Below are 21,591 nucleotides of genomic sequence, written 5' to 3' on the forward strand. Positions count from 1 at the left end.
ATAATCTCACTCTCGCCGCTGTGGGCAATGAGCTGACCGGTTGGGTGTCATGGTTGAACCCACGAAATTGGTTCTCGGGCTTAGGAGAATGGGCCCAAGGTATTATTATGGATGTAGGAAAATTTCTTTTGTGTATTCTGGGAGTCATATTTGTTGGCCTGATATTTAGATGCGTTCGGATTTTGGCGAAGTGTAAAGGTAGTACCAGAGTGATGAGTCTGAGGAGCGAGGACACTGTAATAACAACAACTAATTTGATTTATGACCCAACGATAGAGACAATGTTGTGATGAAAATGTGATTCCACGGTCCGTTTCTTTCACCCGTTTCTCCTTTGTTTTCCTCCAAGGTACAAAGACATCCGCTTGGAAGAAGAATTTGACAACCTCTTTTACACAGACCATTGATGGACTAATACCACAGACCCCAAATATCCCTAGTGACTTTAAATTTTTACGATAGCCCAATACTTTAGAGACTGTAATTTTCTGGACAATGGAAAAGCTTTTGTCGCCATTTATAGCAAAAGCATCGAGAAACATCAGACAACATGTACATCAAGACAAGACATCAGACAAGACCTCAATCGGCGAATGCATATTAAATTCACATAGTTTATGACTGCAGTTATAATAATTGCTTCTCATCTTCACCTCTACAACCTTCAGGTAATGACACACATAGTTGATAGGGAATATAGACACAGATATCAGCACTCACATATCCCCCCATTCATGTATCATCAACTAAATGTGCTCCCCCATTTGTTGCAACCCAAAAGCCGAAAAGAGCTCGGTAAAGTTTGACAGCCCATCCACAGACCCTTAATACGGGATAAGAAGGATTCAAATGTATACTTCGCAATACCTCGAAGCTTGATGTAAAACACGTACGGCACAATGATACATGACCCCTCAAACATGGATTCATACACACATGCTTCTACTATCTCACTAGGTCATACCTTTTTACCACCTTCTCCTCTCCTCCCTTTACCCAATCATAAAAAGGTATTTACATGATGACATATATTTTTCTTTTTTTGAACTGTTTTAGGAAGTGGCAGTTAATGATGACTGCCAAAGGGTGGACTGTCAAAGTCAGAAAAATATCATGCTACACGTTGCCATATATTCACTCCATGCGCTTGCCCGCTGCACGTGCACATTCTCTCCCGTGCGTGCGCATATTCGCAGTTGCGTGACGGCGCCTCCACAGGCGTGCGCTTGAGCGCGTGGTATGTGCATTTACGGTAGAGTTTGTATGCGTCTAGCGGGCGACTCAATCGTTATATAATAAATTCAAATAGTATGTTTTATAGGTACTGTTCCCCTTAATGATAACTGTAAGTTTGTTTATTGTAACTGGTCGCTGGACAGAGGAATTCCTCTTTGCATGATACGAAGGGTCAGACAGGGTTTGAGCAGTGGTGTTTGGTACCTAACTAAAGAACATTTTATTAGAAACAATCCGGTGCTGGTTAGGTAAAGATTAATCGCTCCTGCGTATAGTTATGTCTAGAAGTTCAAAAGAAGAAGATTCCCTATACTGGGCACACACGGACAAGTAAATTTTCTTAAAGTCAAATATCTGTTACGATAGATGACCACAGATTCTAAAATATAACTTTTAATATTATTACTAAAACATGAGCGAAATATAGTGCATGTGAATTGTGAATAATTGTGTAAGAATTTAATAAAGTGAATTAAAAAAGCTCAGCCACTGTAATGGTGTATTTCTTCACTGTCTCCAATGTTTTAAACAGTGTTTCTGTATTAGTAACAACTAAAGTTGCCAAATGTCTTGTAATGATACATTTGTATCTGGGAGTAAACAACTCCTTCTTGTAACTTAATGATACCACCACTATTTTGATTTAAATTCCGTATTTTCAGTGTGCGCATCACTGACTTCAATTTGCTGTATTTAAATGGTGGACCATGATATAATGTTGCCTTCTCTGAGTAATGTATTGATTAATACTTGGGGGATAGTGTCCCTGTGTTACTGTCCTAAGTAAATATATGGTGCCTTATGTATTAATTTTCTCCTTGAGCTGCCCTTATTACTGTCTCGCAGAATGTTCTTAGACAGATGGGGCTTATTATCATTCTCTACACATATGTGTCGTTGATAATACTCTTTGCTATATGGCTGAGAGTCGTATTATTGATCCTGTATCAACATCGCTTGCACATAATGTTTTTCATGCATTAACCCTACAACCTCTGCTTTTAATCAGATTCTATTCGACATCTATTATACACATGTATAGTTTATTGAACAGTTGTTGCTAAATGGTTGATATTTATCCTTAATACTAAAGCAATTATTTATTTAATATCGCAACCCAAGTGCTCATTAGGCAGTCACCCATATATATTATAATATTTCTTTGTATCACATTTACCAAACAGATTGTTTCATAATAGGACAGTTAATTATTCAGTATTGTGTGTGGCACATATATTTTCTTTATTTCTAATAATAAATAGTGCCTGCAAAATCATCCACACTGTAGCTGGGACCTCTATATATCCCCTTAGTATTATGCCGCTATACATTCAGCGTTGCAGAGCCGGCACAATGAGATTTTATAAACTTCAGTGCTGCAATATAATCCGCTCCCTCCCGCAGCGTGTATCAGCGGGAACAAGCTACAATGTAGCTGGGACCACAGCGTGTCCCCTCAATGTTTGGCCGCTATTGTATTAGATGTTATCGGGCAGCACACTGGGATCTTAATGAGAAGTCCCAGTGCAGCAGTGTCCTCGGTTCCTTCCCACAGCGTGTGTCAGCAGGGAGCCGCTGACCGCGGCTCTCCCGTGTGAGACCACACGCATGGCTGGATATACTGTATAGCGGCCGTCTCCCGTGCGGTAAGCGCACAGGGGGACCCGCGGCAGCAACAAATACTCTTGAGGCACAAAATATCTAGACAAGCTAGGCAACAAAAATTGTACAGTGGCTAGGCTAAATATTTAAAAGGACACATAGTAAGTGCGTCCGATCCCTAACGATCGTTTCGCATTTGCTTATTCATAGGAAAAAAGTATATTGTGTATATAAGGGTCACTGTCCCCTGACCGGCCAGTACTCTCTCTCATCAACATTTATCTCTGATAATTGGAGGACTGGATCCGGTTGCGCTAGCGGGTGTTCCCCGTATGGTATGTTTCTCTGTGGCCACTTTGTTACCCATGTAATGTTAGCCGTTCATTCTTAGTCTATGTATTTGTGTTTGTGATTGTGCCGCTATTGTATATTCACGTGTAGTTACTCTGTTAGATATTTATGTTAGCCTGTAGTGTATGAACTGTTAACTGTTTTCCCCTTTTTACTTAGCTAAATATTGTTAATAAAGGTGTTGGAACCTTAGCAAGGTATTGTGTGTTTATTACATTGCTGAGGGTAATCGGAGCGTCTCAATCGCTCAAGCAGCTTTTATATTAGCAAGGTTAAGCAGCGTTATATCGCTACAGTATTTCAGTAGTAAGGTTTACAGTACAAACTCAATCTTTCAGTGTGTTGCATACAAGGTTTACTGAGTGTCATCCCGTGAGCGTCTGCGCCGCTCGTGTTCCCCTCGTGGTCACGAGCGTCCGCTACGCTGTTTGCGTAGCATTACGGTAGTCGGCCGCCTATAGCGTGCTCGACACCAAGCGTTAAGCTGTGAGCGAGCGTGCCGCATGTGCGTCTCGACCACGGCTAAGCGTCTGCTACGCTAAGTGCGTACCCTTACGGGACCCCATATGCCAATTGCGTACTGAGTCTCTTACCCATATATATTGAATTTTATAAGGTAATAAATCGGCATTATCAGTACAGAAAAATATCACTCCCTTTGATTGATAGCTTGCCCCAGAGGGGCAAAATCGGATAGCTACTTGCTATTGTATAAATGTCTTCTATCCCGCCTTTAAATTTATACCTATTGTGTGGTTACACTTGCACTCGCTACTTCACGCAACCTTGCGTGCTTACGCAATCGTGCATTCCCGTACGTTTACCTCACGTACCATACCACATGTACACCTTGCATTCGTAACTCAATATACCACACGTATAACTATCAATGTAAGCAATAATCCTAGTGCTCACTTACACACTACACCTTTGTTCCTTACACCCGCCGGAAGCCGCCCACAAGGGTAATCCTCCTTTGAGTGTTTACCTAAATTATTAAGCTGGAACTGTGTCTTGTGTTATTTATAATTACTCCCTTAACGAAATATATCAAATATATAACAAATAAATGTATCCGATTTTATGCAAATCTATAATGACTATTGACTATAATTTAAATGCTATAATTCAGATTGGATAGTTATCTTGCAGAACATACACTGATATAAATACCCATATTATTTAATAATATAATATTATATATATAATATATACACCATTTACTGCACTTCTATGTAACTCCTTCACCCATCATATGTATTCGTAAACACACTGAATGAATGTAGTTTCTCTCAGAGCCTCTATTTTGCATATCAAAGATGTTTGCCTGGCTGTACAAGTGGCTAAACAAGTTAATTAACATTTCCATGCCTGTCTTTTAGCAAACAGAGAGTTAACAAATCCTGAAGAGAAAAAAAAACTTTTTTTTATATCTGTGTGTAATTTCTTACATCAAGTATTCATCTCACTATTAACTCTCACTAGGCCCAATTGAAACTATTTGTAATTGACTATGGCATGGGTTAAATAAAATCATTGGTAGCTTATAAATGGTTTTGGATTTGTACATATATGTTGTTTCTTTGTGACAAAGGAAACTGATTGTTTTAACCAGACTGAAAGTCAGCTGTTAGCTAAGTTGGATAGAGCGACCTTCCTAAAATGGCCACTGCTCCTCCCCCTCATTCCCATCCATGTGCTTGAACAAGATGGTGGACAGGCCATGTGGCTAGCTCTTTTGTCACAAAGAAATCACAATTTTTTACAAGCACCAGAAGTTACTTTAGGCCTTGGTTTAAAAGTATTTGAATTGGCCTCAGCATGCTAACACAGCTATATCATACCTATGCACTAACTTTTAAATGCTCTTTTAAATTTACTTAACAGATAAACAATCCAATCTGAATCAAACACATTAAGACTTATTTGAACTTTGTTTTGCAACAATAAAAATATGCTGTAGCATTTTAAATACTGTGCATTTATATATTGTCCCTTGAATTTCATATCAGCGCCTTACTGATAACACAAAAAAAACAAACGGCAAGTGATTCAGCAGCATCAAGATGCGTCCATCATTAGCTGGTAGACCACAGCCGCATCTGTACAGTGAAATCATTAAGAACGTGATATCGCGGATGCGCCCCCATCTGATAAAGTCAGATTAATTTCTAATAAATATTTAAAATACCAGCACTAATATATGTTGACGACGCAAGGCGCATCTTATTACCATATACGATAAAAGTGTGCTGTACGTCGCAAACACTACATCCCTTAAGAGAAAACAAGTACACGCACACATCTGTCTGATTGAGGTCCAACGTTCGTTGTATATATTTGATATTAAAAGGATATGTATACAATATATCACATTTACAGTATATATATGGTTACAGAGTACATTTTCATAGGAAGCAATTGTTACAAAAGAATTCATACAGTCACGGCCAGCATACAATTACCATCTCCCTCATTGAAAACTCCGCTCCATATCTCTCTCTCTCTCTCCATCCTCACAGTAGCAGAGTAACAGCAAAACACAACTTCTTGTCTCTGGGATCAGGTATACACTATGTATGTTGGGGGAGTATAGGTCTGGGACTGGGTCGTCTGTTATTTGTCCAGGGGAGGGAACTTTCTCATTCATGATGTGTTATTGGTCAGTTCATATGCAAGCAATGTCCAGCCTTGAAGAAGCAGGATGTCTTTTGTTCTCAGTTGAATTGTGGCTTCATATTCATACATTCAATCATAACTAATTGTTGCAATGAGCTACAACTTAACCACAGGCATCCTCTGATTACTTTGACACCAAGCACAACATGTCTATCTTGTTCTGTTCCAATAATACATATACATGACGTTATACTCCATTATATAATTTAAAACATTATAATGTCTAGTGCTTGATATGTTTAATTTATGTGTGGTATGAAATATGTGTTGAATATATCCTTTTGGCTTGTCTCTGTGAATGCGTATACTACCATATATTGCTTTGCACGCTGTGCGTATTTGCAAGCATAGTGACTTATAATGTGTGGAGTTTGTATGTTTTCTCTATGTAATATTTTTGACTTCGACAACAGCTTCTATATGTTTTTATCCTGAGGTACATAACATATGAGAGGCAAATGAGTAAACCCCCAAATCTCAACATCTCTTAACATCTCTGGCACAGAATCCTCCACTACCAATGAAAGGAAGGGTGGCAGGGGCTGGCAGGGGCCGGGGGGATCCCCTGACATTGAGCAGGTACAGTGTCATACTGTATTACAGTAGGGGCATAATAAAGTGACAGGGGCATGTGAGGGCATAATATGGTGTATGGGGAATTACAGTTGGGGCATAATATGGTGACGGGCATAACTGTGGGTGTTTAATATGGTGGCATGGGCATTACAGTGCGGGGCATAATATGTTGTCAGGGACACTATGTCGGTGAAAAGTAGCCTTTTCTGGAAAGGCCACTCCCATTGCAGCAAAGTCTCGCCCATTACAGTGTGGCCACTGACTTTGGGGGGATGCACACGCCTTTGGCGGACGCAAATGTTAATTTTTTTATATGTATATGAGGTGGCCAAATTTTTTTAGTGTTTGCTCTGGGAGCCAAATTGTCTAGAAACGGCCCTGGCTGGCGCAAATGACAATAAAAAATGTGCCCCAGAGGCTTTTGCCATTCTGCTCCATGGTAGGTTTCTGTCCTCCTTGAGCTCACCTATAAAGTTAGGGACCTGTCTGATGAGGTTACCGTGACGACTGGTGGGCAGGCTCATATATTGGCCAATGTATGCCAAGAACCTCAGATATGATGTATAATTTAATTTATTATTATTATAATGGTTGGATGGTGCAACTGCTCTCTTGTTCCTATATTTTAGTACTAAGTACCAGCAAGGTAGCACATACCATTTTAAGTACCTAGGGTGTACAGTCCAGACCCCATCCACCCAATATGTTCAAGAAATGATAATTGTCAGGTCTAGAACCCAATAATTAATAATATATCCATTTGATTGATATTTAAAATAATATAGTAATTTTCTATGTCATCCCAAAACAAAGGAGCTCATTCTGAATTGACCGCTAATGCGGCCCGCAATGCAGTTTTCCCTCCATCGGCAAACTACACGCAGTGGCCACGTAAAGACTGCACAGGCACACACATTGCGGTCGCATCCCGGATGGTTGCGACCGCAACATTATTGACAGTGGTGGGCTTTCACTGGATGGCGATGCAGCGTTGGTGGGGCAGGTCGCGCCGATGAAAAAATGGCGACTGACCACCTCACAGCGCAATCTAATTGCGGATACATCGGGAGGCGGCCTCACACATGCTGGGCGGCCATGCCCTGTGCTGGGCGGCCCCCAGCATGTGAGGAGATGGATGCAAATCTGGCTGTGTATGCAGCGATCGGCATCCATCTCTGAATGAGCATCAAAGTCATTAGCAGCTGGACATTAGTGGTGTGTCCAATGCCTGCCTGCACCTTTGTGTCTTCCTAGGTTTGTGCACACACTCAGCTTACTATGCCTGTGATCTTATTTGGATGCCCTGTGCCAATGTTTGCGTGCACCTTCATTATTTTTCAGAATTCCCTGTATAGACTGACTTGCTTATAAAACTAAGACAAGCTGCTAGAGTACATTTAAAGCCAGATGCTCATGTGGGTGGCACAAATCATTGCACAATGAACAAACACATATTCTTCTTTGCTCTCTATGGTCATTATCTGACGTACTGGTTTTGTATACAGTATTAATCAGTTGCTACTTATTATTATTTTATTTATAACTTTCTACAAAGGTTCTGTGGTGTTTGCATTGTTATCTAAATTATTGGTATTGACCCAGCTTGTTTAGAAACTGTGCTATATTGCAGCTTTTCATGAACCTAGCTAGCTACTGTATTTAATCCTGGGCAGGTGATGGACAAATGCAACAAAGTGTCTCTTTGGTTGAAGGCCCATCAAGGGCAGTTGCAGGCTGTCATCTTAGCATCATCAAGGTCAGCAAACTCCATCTTCTAATGCAGTGATGACACATTTGTCCCAAGCACCCACTGCAGGTCCTGTTGATTTATCTGGTGAGTTAAACCGGTACACGGTCAAATGGTCACCATTAACAATGTAGATGTTAATTATGTCGACAACTAAAAGTCAACATGATTCAAACTCTTGACATACACTAGGTCCACATCCTCAAACTATCCACTGGTTCGCAATGTGTACATCTGAAATGTCGCCATGAGAAACGATGACAGTTTCAGGATGTTGACGGCTAGGGTTAGGCTGTGTGAGAGGCTAAGCGGAAAGGAGGTTAGGGTTAGGATGTGGGGGGGTGCAGGGGTTAGGGATAAGGGGAGAAACTCTCAGAATGCAGCAGCACCAAAGGTACCTGCCAGAATTGTCTGTCACATGACCAGAAGGATCTGCAAGAAGACACTGGAGCCGCCGATGCAGCCATGTCAAGCTAAGAAGCCGCTATGCCACCAGGGGCTGGTTGTCAACAGTTCATTATGTCGACATATCATTCTGGTAAACAAGATGACTGATTTTTTTTTTTTATTCAACAATTTTTATTAGATTTTTTATAGAAATACAAGAACAGGGAAGACCTTCATGATACAGACATACCAAAAACCGGAGAGAAACCGGTATAGTTACAATAACCCTGAGGATTCACAGGACATCAGTATACCCGAGAGGTCAGTAAAGAAGACAGACAGAGGGGGGGGGGGGGGGGGAAACAAATGGGGAAAACAATACCAGTATAATCATATCATGAATGAGTAGCGGCCAGAGGAGTCCTAAGTAAAAAATATTAAAGAAGTAATTCAGGCATGGTTAGCCATTCTAACCAAAGAGAAGGTTCAGTACCCATATGGCATCAGACTAAACATACAGCATGGGGTATTAAAATTAATATAATTGCATTTCCTAAGAAAACAGCAGGGGGTCCCAAAGGAACAGTACATGGGCCTAGGTTGTCAAGAGGCCCTATCGATTTGTCTATATAGATACCACGTTGTGGTCTCAAAAAGTTTATAGATGAACGACTGTACATACGGGTCTAGAGTATCAATATACCTCTCCCACTTCCTGGCAAACCGCCTGACCCTCAATTCAATATCAGGAAGAGTAGCACGCCTCTCAAAATAAATAATCTGGAGGGTCATGTGTTTCACAGCCATCAAAGAAGGGGTAGACGGTTTGATATAATTATTAAGAATTTGTTTCTTGGCAATTGTCAGGATAACAGAGAGTACAGGAACAATGTCCCTATCTTCAGGCCGAAGAGACCACTCCCTAAAATCAAGTAGCAAACAAGCCCTCGGGCGTTTTATTAACCGTAAGTTAAATACAGTGTTGAGATAAGCGACCACTTTGTACCAAAACTTAGATATTTTCCGGCAAGACCACATATTGTGGTACAAGGTGGCACTCTGCACAGTACATTTGATGCAACAGCCAGTGTCGTCTGGGACCATGTGTGCCCTCTGATTAGGCGCTATATATGCCCTTTGGAGCGTCTTCAAGTGAACCTCTTGCAAAGAGGCAGAGTATAAGAACCTAAAAGTGGGTAAAATGTTATCTAACAATTCAGCGCACAATCCCATATTGGGGATATCTCTGGACCATGAAGACAATGCGGAATCCCAGAGCCGGTCTCTATATGAGACCCTGAAGGTGTTTCTGAAGTAACTAAGATGGTAAGGACAATCTTTAGTAAGCACCATTAAGGTGCGCAGCGGGTCTGTGGTAGCCTCAGAAATCATTGGGTGAGACTGGGATTGAGCAAAGTGTCTAGCCTGCAGGTACATAAAATTCCCGGTGGGAAATACCAAATTTTATCTGGATATCAGCGAAAGAAAGCACTGCGTTGCCTCCTGGGTCGTATGTCTCTAATAGCTGCGATCCCCTTTTCTCTCCAACTCAAAAAATGTGCGTTATCAAGGCCAGGAAGGAAACATGGGTTACCCCAAAACGTAGTGTGAAGAGAGGTGTCAGGTTTTCTCTGGGCTTTAGTGTGAGTGGCCTGCCATGCTCGATATGTATGCCAAAATAAAATATTATGTTTTATCTCAGATGGGAGACGGGAGTTTGGGGTGTGTAAGAATGCTGCAGGGGAGAAAGGATGGAATACGGCCAGTTCAAGTGGCAAGTTCGTAAACACTGATCTGCCCCAAAGCCAGTCTGTGATATACCGGTACATCGCTGCTCTACTAAATAGAACAGGATCCGGGATTCCCATACCTCCCTCTTCACGTAATAGCTGTAACCTAGCGTAGGGGACTCTTGGTCGTTTACCTGCCCATAGAAATCTAGTGAAACACTGTTTAAGAAAAAGGACATCTTTCTCAACAAGGGCAATAGGGAGCATAAGAGGAAAATAAGCAATCTTGGGAAAAACAACAGATTTAATAACTTCTGCGCGACCCATAAGAGACAAGGGCAGAGACGCCCAGCCTGTAAGGATTTTAGACACCTTGGACAAAATAGGACCAAAATTAACCGCATATAGATCCGGGAGGGAAGTAGGGATCTGAACCCCTAAATATCTAAGACTATCTCGAGCCACTGGGAATCGGGACAGGACCGGGTGTAATGGAAAGAGGGAAGAGTCTCCTGAAAGGAGGAGAAGCTCGGATTTAGATATATTAATTTTGTATCCCGCAAAGGAACCAAACTGTTCAATCAGGGAGACAATCGCAGGGATGGACGTATCAGGATGAGAAATAAATAGAAGCATGTCGTCAGCATACAGTGATAATTTTACCATGGTGTCCATTATTTTTAAGCCTGTAAATCTGGGAGAATTTCTCAGGGAAACAGCTAGGGGTTCTAAAGCTAAGGCAAATAATAAAGGTGACAAGGGGCAGCCCTGACGTGTGCCACTCTGGATAAGAAAAGGGGATGAGAGGATACCATTCCCCAAAACTTGAGTAAAGGGAGATTCATATAATCGGGAAATAAGAGAGACAAAGTCTTCAGGTGCACCAAAGCGGTGAAGCGTTTCATACAGATGGTCCCAGGTGACCAGGTCGAACGCCTTTTCGGCATCAAGTGACAATAATACATTAGTGTCAGTGGGTTTGGAAAGCTGAAAGGCCTGCATAACAGTCAAGACCTTTCGGATATTGCTCACTGATTGCCGACCCCAGACAAATCCAGTCTGGTCTGTATGAACTATATCAGGGACTATGAATTTGAGTCTATTCGAGAGGATTTTAGTGAACAATTTATAATCCGTGTTTAGAAGGGAGATCGGACGATAAGAACTGGGAGACTCAGGATCCCGGCCAGGTTTCGGGATAACCTTTATGACTGCGGAATTAAAATATTGGGGCAAGGGAGCACCCTGCATTAAAGAATTAAATAAGACAGAAAGAGGTTCGCACAGTCTAGTAGATAGAATTTTATAGTAGTCATTGGCAAAACCGTCAGGGCCCGGAGTCTTCCCAGTCTTCAGTCCAGCTATTGCTAAAGAAACTTCCTCAGTGGTGATAGGTGAAAGAAGAGAGGTACAGTGCGACTCTGACATTTGAGGCAGATCAGTAGAAGACCAAAAGCTAGACTTGTGGGTCTGGTTAATAACAGGACGTGCATAAAGAGTGGTATAAAAAGACTGTAACACCTCAGCAATCTCGGCCGAGGTCTGTACTCTGTCCCCACCTTGGGTGAGCAGAGAGTGAATGACCACTTTAGGGTGTCTGCCTTTTAACAAACGGGATAACAGTTTGCCAGACTTATTGCCATATCTGTAAATGCCACAGTCTCTTGTAAATGAATATTTAGCTTCCATTTGAGAAAGGAGGGTATCAAACAGTGTTTTTTGTGTAAGGTATTGTTCCCTAGTAGAAGGGGAGGGGGAGGATTTAAATTCCTGAAAAGAGTGAGTAAGAGCCGCCTGGGCTTCCAAATATTGTGAGTTTTAATCTAAATCCCTTTTTTTACTATAGGACATAATGTGCCCCCGAATAACTGATTTTGACGCCTGCCAGAAAAGAGCAGGATCCTCGCTCAGAGTTTCTCCATTATGCGTATGATAATCCAGCCACGCTGCATCTAATGAGGAGCGGAATTTCAGAGAGCCACTTAAATGAGAGGGGAAGTGCCAGGAGCGAAAAGGGGATTTTTCTGAGAGGAGCATCAATTTCATCCAGCATAAAGCATGGTCCGAAATACAGATATCCTCAATTTTAGAGTCAGCCACTTTTGAGAAAAAGGAGTCAGATAACAGCAGATAATCAATCCTCGAGAACGTGTGGTGCGCAGCTGAGAGGCATGTAAATTCCCTTTCTAATGGGTAGCATGCGCGCCACACATCCACTAAGGACAACTGCGAGCAAATATAGGGGATACCAATACGTGGTAACGAGGGGGGAGCACGAGGGGGGGAGGGATTTATCCAAGGTTGGAGAAGAATATAAATTAAAATCTCCACCCAAGATTATAGGAATTTCAGAGTAGCTTAGTAGCTTAGTGACCATGTTCGTATAAAATTGCTTAGAGTACTGATTGGGAGCATAAATATTACAAAGTAGGAACCTGGATGCATACAATGTGACATCTGCCAGTACATACCGACCGAGTATCATCTAAAATCGCATGGACAGAGATAGGGACCGTGTGCCGTGCTAAAATAATCACTCCCCTAGCCTTAGAAGAGAAGGAGGAAGAGGCTACCACAGACCAACCCATAGTGTTCAATTTTACCACCTCATTTGGCATAAGGTGAGATTCCTGAATGAAAACAACATCCATCCCCACCTTCCGAAGATAGAGCAAAATCTTTCTGCGTTTTGCTGGGGAGTTGATCCCTCCCACATTCCACGTGCCGACACTCAAACTAGCCATGCATCAAATTAACTGGGAAAACCTGAAAACCTGCGCAGTAATCATGATATCTACAGCCGCCGAAAAACGGATACAAATCATACCGGGGTGGACACATAAGGAGGAGAAGGAGAGGGGGAGAAGAAAAGAGGGACAGAAACATAGAAAACACACAAAATATAACATTAACATTGTGAAAGAAAGTCCTGCTAAGGACAATCATAACTTCAGAAAACGAGAACAACCGGTTCAAGCAAGCACAGAGGCCGTCATAGACCGCCAATGAGCCAGCCAGAATTATGAAAACCTGAGGAAAAAATGAGGGAGGGGGGCGCCCTTACCCACCCTCGGCAACATAATATATGAAAATATACATAGGAAAAATAACAAGAAAATATCAGAGCACACAGAGCATGTTAAAGAAAAAGAAAAACGCAGCCTGTCACATAAGAAGTAGGGGGAGATATCTCCGCTAAGCGTATATAACCATTCTAGAAAGATTACATAGCCACAAAAAGACAACAGATGAATAAGAAAAATCTAAAACAGAAAACAAGGCAAAAAGGTTAAGCCCGCTGTATAAGACCAAAGTCTCTTTTGGGGGAAAAAACACCTGCAGCAGATTCTACAGCAATAATGAAATTGTCAGACATAACCGGAAACAGAGAAGTCCAGGAGCAATACTCAGCCATCTCGATCCAGGGTGTCATCCGCCTGAGAGGAGTCGTCATCTGCCTTAGATGCCTCAGAAACATAAGCCTCTGCATCTGCAAGATTTGTAAAGTCCCGGAAAGAATTTCCATCAAACAGGCGTAGTCTTGCAGGGAAAAGCAGAGCAAATTTTTTATTCGCCTTTACCAAACGGGAGCAAAGGGGGGTAAATTCCCGACGTGCCCGGGATACCTCCGCGGAGTAGTCCTGGAAAATGGCCAAACGAGCTCCCTCCCATAGTAAATTCCTATGCCTCCTGGATGCCGTCCATATTGCCTCCTTATGGAGAAAGTTCAAACATTTAAATATAACCACACGTGGTCTGCTATTAGGTGAAGAACGTGGGGGACCCAGTCTGTGGGCTCTCTCGATAACTAAGCCAGTGCATTCATCTTGGATATGCAACAAATCAAGGAGGGACGTTTGTAAAAAAAGAGTCCATTCAGGATCTTTCAGTGACTCAGGGAGCCCCAGCACCCGAAGATTCGATCTCCTCGATCTATTTTCAAGATCGTCAACCTTGTTCAGCAGCTGGAAGTGAGATTTCTGGAGCTCATCATATCTGTGCTTAAGATCCCCAACATCCTGAAAAGTCTCCCCCAGCCTTTGTTCATTTGTAAGAACAGTCTTAGATAACTGTGGAACAAAGGTATTTGTGGCGCAAATAGATTGGGCAACAAAATTTATTGCTTCATTTCAAAAACAAAAAATAAAATTTAATACATTAATACATATCACCACCGGCCGGTAATTTAAACACTTTTAAAATTATATTTATAAATATAAATATGCTCTTATTTGTCTGGTCAATAAAGTAAACAGAAGATCATTCAGCAGTATCCTTTATAATATAAATTTTTAACTGCTTTCCTGAATCAGTCCAATTTAAAGAAATATAGCAGCTCTTCAGGGTATTTAAGAATATCCGTATCCCTGTAGATATAACGTAACAAATGTTGTAACAAAGTAACACAGCATACGCTAATCTTTGTAACCAGCAGAGCCGCTGGTAGCTGTGTATAGAGGATTTTAGTCAGAGCAGCGTGACAATGTCCGTATGTTAATTTAATACTGGTGAAGTTTTAAAAGGATTAGTTCTTCACAATGTCTGGCCAGACAAAAAAAGATTTTAATATATATGCTCACCACTCTCTTCCAGCAATTAGAATCTTCGTGACTGTCTCCCGGCTGCTGGTGCTTTAAACCTTTGCATGCAGTCGTTTCAGGAGGAGGTCATCTGTGTAGATCCAATAATTAGTGCTGGCGGTGGGCGGTGTAATGCGGTCAGTGAATAAGACTATTCAGCCACTCTCTTCCAGCATTGGATTCTCCGTGATGGTCTCCCGGCTGCTGGTGCTTTCCACCTTTTCACACAGTAATCTCGGGAGAAGGTCATCCGTATAGATCCAGTAATTAGTGCTGGCAGTGAGTCGTGCAATGATCGGTGGTGAAAAATGCTGAAGTAAGGTGTAAGAGTCTTAGATAACTGCTTGATTTGGGATTTTAGGTCTTTTACTGCCTGCTGCATTTTAGCAGCATGTGCATCCATGATAGGCTCCATGGCATCCCTAACAGCTCTCACTACATCAGCATAAGTCACTGGAGAGGCAGGGGAACAGTCAGGCTCACCTGAGGGAGAAATGTGTTTTGCAGAAGCCTGTTTAATGCTGGCAGCAGCCTGCAGACTCGTTTGTGAGCTAGGTGCGGCGGCCATCTTGGATTCCCCCGGCCGTTTTTCAGACCTCGATCTCTGGGCTTAGGGGGCATGGGGGAGGACAGAAACCTTTCCATCCAGTCCCCAGCACTTTCCCACAGGTAGTGTGCGCCAGGTGCGGAGAAAAGCCGCGAGCGGGAGGCGCTGTGTGCTCCGGTTACCGAGGGTGCAGGAGAGCTGCAGCAATCAGCTTCTCCTCACATGGGCGCCGGAACCGGATGTCACAAGATGACTGTTAACAAGTCATACCACACCTAGTGAAACCTTGACTAAAATACATGGGAAAAGGAAACTTAAATTTCATAAGTTAGAACCAAGAGGCATTTTTTTACTTTTCCACTTAATACCATTGCCATAAGTTACTGTAGTAATTACAAAAAAACAACAGTAACTTCAACAGTGTTTATTTCTCAAGTAACTATAGTGTATTTTTAGCATTTACACCTTCACAGCAGGGAATGAATGGATCTTTCATAAAAAGAGCCAATATTAAATAAGTTAATACTATATACTATATAATACTTACTATATAATACTAATACTATACTATATAATACTAATACTATACTAATACTATATAATATATAATACTAATACTATATAATACTATATACTATATAATACTTATGCTATATTACTATATTATAGTATTACTATATACTATGTAATACTTATACTTATAATACTATATAATACTATATACTATATATCTACTTTATAAGTGATGAGCTTTGCATAGCCAGAACCATCCATCTTGCCTGCAGCCACAGCGTTGCACATTCTGTACTTTTGTCCCTTTCCATAGGCATCTTAATGAAACTTTGACCAAAAGAATGTATTTTACAGTAGCACACAAACCCAACGCTCAGTTGCTAGTCTATTTGGGCATTTCATGTTGTCAGTTTTTCGTTGGTATCTATCAGTTTCTAAAGCTTCTGCTTAGTAAATCTGGGGTTTCTATACTTTTAATGCTATAAACATCGATGGGGACCCGATGTCCAATAGCTTTCTAAAGTCTGTATTGACGGGAGATCCCCATCAGTTTTGTTTTTCAAGTCAGCCGTTCGCAAAACTTATGGAAAACCAACGGTACACCCAAAACTGAAAATTGCAGGGGTTCCCGGAGTTGCTAGTCCAGGACCAATACAAATTATTTATGGTCTATGTAACAGGCAAAACCAGTGCTAGTGGCTTTCCATCATAAAATATGTCAACAAACAGAAGAGAATCCTATCCCTCACCACATAACTGAACCTAAGGATAACATACTGTATAAACACAATTTACGTAATTTAATATTTTTTTCTGAATTTTTTCAATATGAAACATTTGGCTTAGGGGTGCTGTGAAAAAAAATTCTGATACTCTAGGGCGCTGTTATTCAAAAAAGTTTGGGAACCAATGCTGTAGAGACAAAGGGGTTCTTCTCAGACATCAAAAAGAGGACAAATAAATGTTTAACCAATACTTTTATAAATCTGTAAATTATGTAAATTGCTTCACTCCCCAATTGCCTTATTGTTGTTTGTATGCTGTTATATGTACCTTACATTATGTACAAATGTACAGTATATAAGAAAAAATCAGCTACATTTTATGGACAGTCACAAGTAGTAGATAACCCCCCCTCCATCATCCCCCTCAACACACACACACACACACACACACACACACACACACACACACACACCTTAATTACTGTAAGCTCTCTTCCACTCTATCTTATTTAAGGATGGGCCCTGCGTAAGCAGCAGGTTTATTTTGGTGGCAAACTTTTTTACTTAAAGTTACAATCAGGTTTTCTTGAATACAAAGGACTTCCTTGCCATTCCTAATTATAAAATGTCATTTGTTAGCAGTTAAATGCGATAACATTCTAATGAAATTTAACATTTGATTCCATTATGTTTTGTGATTACATTTTATTAACTGGTGTTGACTTTAGCATTTACGTCAGGGGCACATAATAATTACAGTGTTTTCTTTAATTGCAGATTGGAGTTTCGTGAATGTGTTTATGGTGACGCCAATTCTTAAACAATGAAACTGATAAACTAATATTCTGTTGCTGCTAAATAATTTGATATCCTTAATAAAACCACAGCTATGTTGTTCAGTCTGAAAACTGCATTGTATTATACTATTTTACTTATAAAATATAAAGAGCAGCAAGTATTGTCATTCCCAACCATGAAGGAAGAACGGACAAATGTAATTAATTAGTTTTCCAGTGTAACATCTGTGATAGGTAAAGACGTAAACAGAAGTAAGGAATTAATTTGAAGATTATATTTTTAAATATAGTTTTTATTGGTTATGACGCATCAGGAATATAGCAGTCACAATTGACGTCAAAGCAATAAACAGTAATCATCATGTGGGCATGAACTGTACATAATACACTGGAGAAGACTTATTTGAACAGGTGTTAATATTTTGAACAGATTGCTGTTGATACACAAGCTGTTTAGGGACAGGCACTGATAAAATGTATCAATATAATATAGATATGACCAGGCCATAGCCAGATTAATAGGGGGTCGCAGGGCATACTGTACCCAGGGTCCCCCTTTGTCAGGGGGCCCCCCAGCAAAAGCACACTGACATCACTAGCTTTCTCTTATGCAACCCCGGGCACCCCCATGGCTTAATCCGGCCCTGGACCAGGTCCATAGGTCTAGACGTCAGCAAACAATATTATAAACTAGCTGTTGTTCTTGGCACTGCCTGGGTTTTCTAATTTTATTTTCTCAGTTTCCTCCTGCCTCTGTCTTTACCTGTTCCCACTCTCTATTTTTCTCTATCCCATTGCTCTAGCCTCGCTCATCTGTCTACTTCTCCCTTTGTCACTCATCACCCTCTATCTCCCCTCTTTTTTTATCTCTCACTACTTTGTCCCTCTGACCTCTTCTGTCTTCATCCCATCTCTGTCTTGCCCTTTTCCCCCTTCCACTCTCAAGCCCCTCTGTGTCTTTTTCTCTCCTGCCCCTCTGTGTCTGCATGTTTCTCTCATGCTCCTCTACGCCTGCGTATTTTTCTCTCCTGCCCCTCTGCACCTGAGTATGTTTCTCTCGTGCTCCTCTTCATCTGCATATGTTTCACTCCTTCCCCTATACATCTGTGTATGTTTGACTCCTGTCCCTTGGCGTCTGTGTATAATTCTCTCCTGCCCCTCTGCACCTGCTTATGTTTATCTCCTGCTCCTCTTCAACTGCATATGTTTCTTTACTGTCCCTATGCATCTGCGTATGGTTCTCTCCTGACCCACTGAGTCTGGATTTGTTCTCTGTTGCCCCTCTGTGTCAGCATATGATTCTTTCTTACCCCTCTCCGCCTATGTATGTGGTCATCTTGCCAAAACCTCATATCTAATAATGACTTTTCCAGTCACATGCATTTACTGCCTCCTTAGACACTGTGCCAATCAGCAGTATGCCTCCTGAGACACTGCGCCTCTCTGCTGCCATTCCTCCCAGTGTGCTGCACCTCTCTGCTGCCATTCCTCCCAGGGTGCTGTGCCTCTCTACTGCCATTCCTCCCAGGGTGCGGTGCCTCTCTGCTATGATTCCTTTTGCGACACTGTGCATCTCTGCTGCTTTTCATCCCAGGTTGCTGTTCCTCTCTGCTGCCATTCCTTTTGCAACAATGTGTCTCTCTGCTGCCTTTCCGCCCATGGTGCTCTGTCTCTCTGCTGCGTGGCTCCTGGGACACTGCACCTTGATGCTGCCTTTCCTACCTGGGCACTGGGTGTTGGCAGAGTGTACTGGGATATCTGGTGCAGTGATGTCAGTCCACACACTTAGTGACTTAAACAGTAATGCAGGTTTATTTAGTGTACACAGGTGACTCAGATGTAACACTGATAGAGGTAATCAGGAGCCCATATTTCACATAAGGTAACAGCATTAGGTAGCAGTACTTATCAGGAGATGTCTGGTAGTGAAGGATGGAGGACTGCGCAGAAGTGCAGTCTGACTTCCACTGTAGAGAAGATGATGCAGTGCCTGGCTCAGCGTCAGCTCTGGAGCTGGGATGCATGCACTGGAAACACTGTGAGTCTCTGTAGCTGAGATCTGCTCCCAGTCTCAGCTCTGCACACTTGTACACCAGGACTCTCAGTCTCGGTCACACTCTCCTCACTCTCTCCCTGAGATGGAGGAACATGAACTTACATCATATAACTCTGCCTCCGAGTGACTCCTGGTACTAGAAATCTAACACTAGGGGATGCAACCATAGACCGGTACACAGAAGGAGAAAGGTACAGAGTGCACCATATCCTAACACTGGGCCTCTGCTGCCTTTCCTAAGTTCTGCAACATTGTGCTGCTCACTGCTGCCTCCCAGGGCACTATGTCTGTCTGTTGACTTTCTTCCCATGGTGCTGTGCCTCTCTATGGTCTTTCCTTCCAGAGTGCTGGGCTTCTCTGTGGCCTCTCCACTCTCTGCCGCAGAGAGTACTACTAATACCTACATGGCTTAATTTAACATCTCTTATGTCATTATCATGCATACTTCAAACCAGGCCTCTAATCTTCGAGAAATGTTAATCATATCTTCCTTTTCATCTCTGACACTTCTCCAACCACATTGACAGTTTGATGGCTGTTCTGACAGTGTATACTACTACAGGTGTTCCCAATTTCCTAGCCAATTAAACTTAAAACTCTACCCTTCATGCCTCTGTTTAACGTCTGTTCCATAAAATGTGATTTACCATAGAGCATAACTTTCATCTTCTTTATAGAAATGTTCAGCCCTACATCATTTTCTTTCCCTAATCTCCTCTAACCTGCAATCTATGATCCTTTAGAGATCCTTTTCCCTTCCTACCCTTGTGTATCTAATTCTCCCTCATCAGTTACCTCATCTCCATATATTCTGCAAAGCACCTATCCATATCTCCAGAGGTCTTCTCACTTCTTATGCACTCATAAATACAGCTCCACCTTCTTTCCTAATTTTCTAGTACCTCCGCAACTCACGTTTCTGTTGGAGCCTACAGGGAAAGCTGTTCATTCAGTGCCTCTTTTGTTTGTCTGACCATAGTATGTGTATGTGATGCTCCCTGGTTACTCTGTTGCGGTCAGGGCCTTAATTACAGTCACTTCAATCTTTCTTTGTTTATAGTTGTTTATAGTGGATTATTATTTCTACTGTAGGCTACTGTATTGCTGCCTCATCAATCTCAACTCTGTGGCACAAAGACTCCTTTGGCAGATCAGTAGTGCTGGTGTGGGCCAGAAACTTGTTGGTTTAGTTGCAAGTCATGATTCCATTCAGAGAGGAGATGGTAGCAAGTGGCAAGTCTGGCCTTCGTAATCAGGGGTCTGTTTGTTAAGCCTTGGATGGAGATAAAGTACCAGCCAATCAGTTCCTAATTGCCATGTTACAGGCTGTGTTTGAAAAATGACAGTTAGGAGCTGTTTGGTTGGTACTTTATCTCCGTTTATTTTATCTCCATTCAAGGCTTTGGAAATAGACCCCTTAGTTAATGATAGTGACAAATGTATCTTTGAATGGATATTGCCTCATTTGTTTGGTTTGCGGAGTTTGCAGTCTACTTTTATTATCTATTTTCTGGTATTTCACGGGACTGACTGCCACATACAGTGAACATGCTCGAAATTCTCTGGTCATTTTCCATTTGACAGAGGCTGGTGATCTCTTCACTCAGAGACTAGTGCAGAGTTAGCGAAACACAGTACTTTCCACTCACTCATAGAGATTAAAACTATCTTTGAAAGGAATTGGAATTTTTCCAGCAACAGGATGAAGGACCTAATTCAAGGTTGATTGCAAAAGCAAAATCTTTCTCTAATGGCCAAAACCATGTGAGCTGCAGGTGGGGCAGATATAACATGTGCAAAGAGAGTTAGATTTGGGTGGGGTGTGTTCAAACTGAAATCTAAATTGCAGTGTAAAAATAAAGCTGCCAGTATTTACCCTGCACAGAAACAATATAACCTACCCAAATCTAACTCTCTCTGCACATGTTATATCTGCCCCACGTGCAATGCACATGGTTTTGCCCACTAGAGGAATATTTTGCTTTTGCAATGAACCTTGAATTAGGCCCAAAATTCCTAATTATCCATCAGTTATATATAAGAAATCTAATTTCCTCAAAAGTAG

At 41.6% G+C, this 21,591-nt stretch overlaps 1 long non-coding RNA gene across 1 annotated transcript in view; it reads left to right on the plus strand.

Annotated features, from left to right (window-relative positions):
- LOC135050558 (uncharacterized) overlaps positions 1-17,529 on the plus strand; it is a 136,609-nt gene extending 119,080 nt beyond the window's left edge. Inside the window, exon 3 of the long non-coding RNA XR_010241661.1 lies at positions 17,451-17,529. This is a non-coding gene — a long non-coding RNA (uncharacterized LOC135050558). The remainder of the gene's footprint in view (positions 1-17,450) is intronic.
- Positions 17,530-21,591: the final 4,062 nt, after the last annotated feature.

This window comes from Pseudophryne corroboree, chromosome 2 (genome assembly GCF_028390025.1).
Source record: "Pseudophryne corroboree isolate aPseCor3 chromosome 2, aPseCor3.hap2, whole genome shotgun sequence".
Lineage (NCBI taxonomy): Eukaryota > Metazoa > Chordata > Amphibia > Anura > Myobatrachidae > Pseudophryne > Pseudophryne corroboree.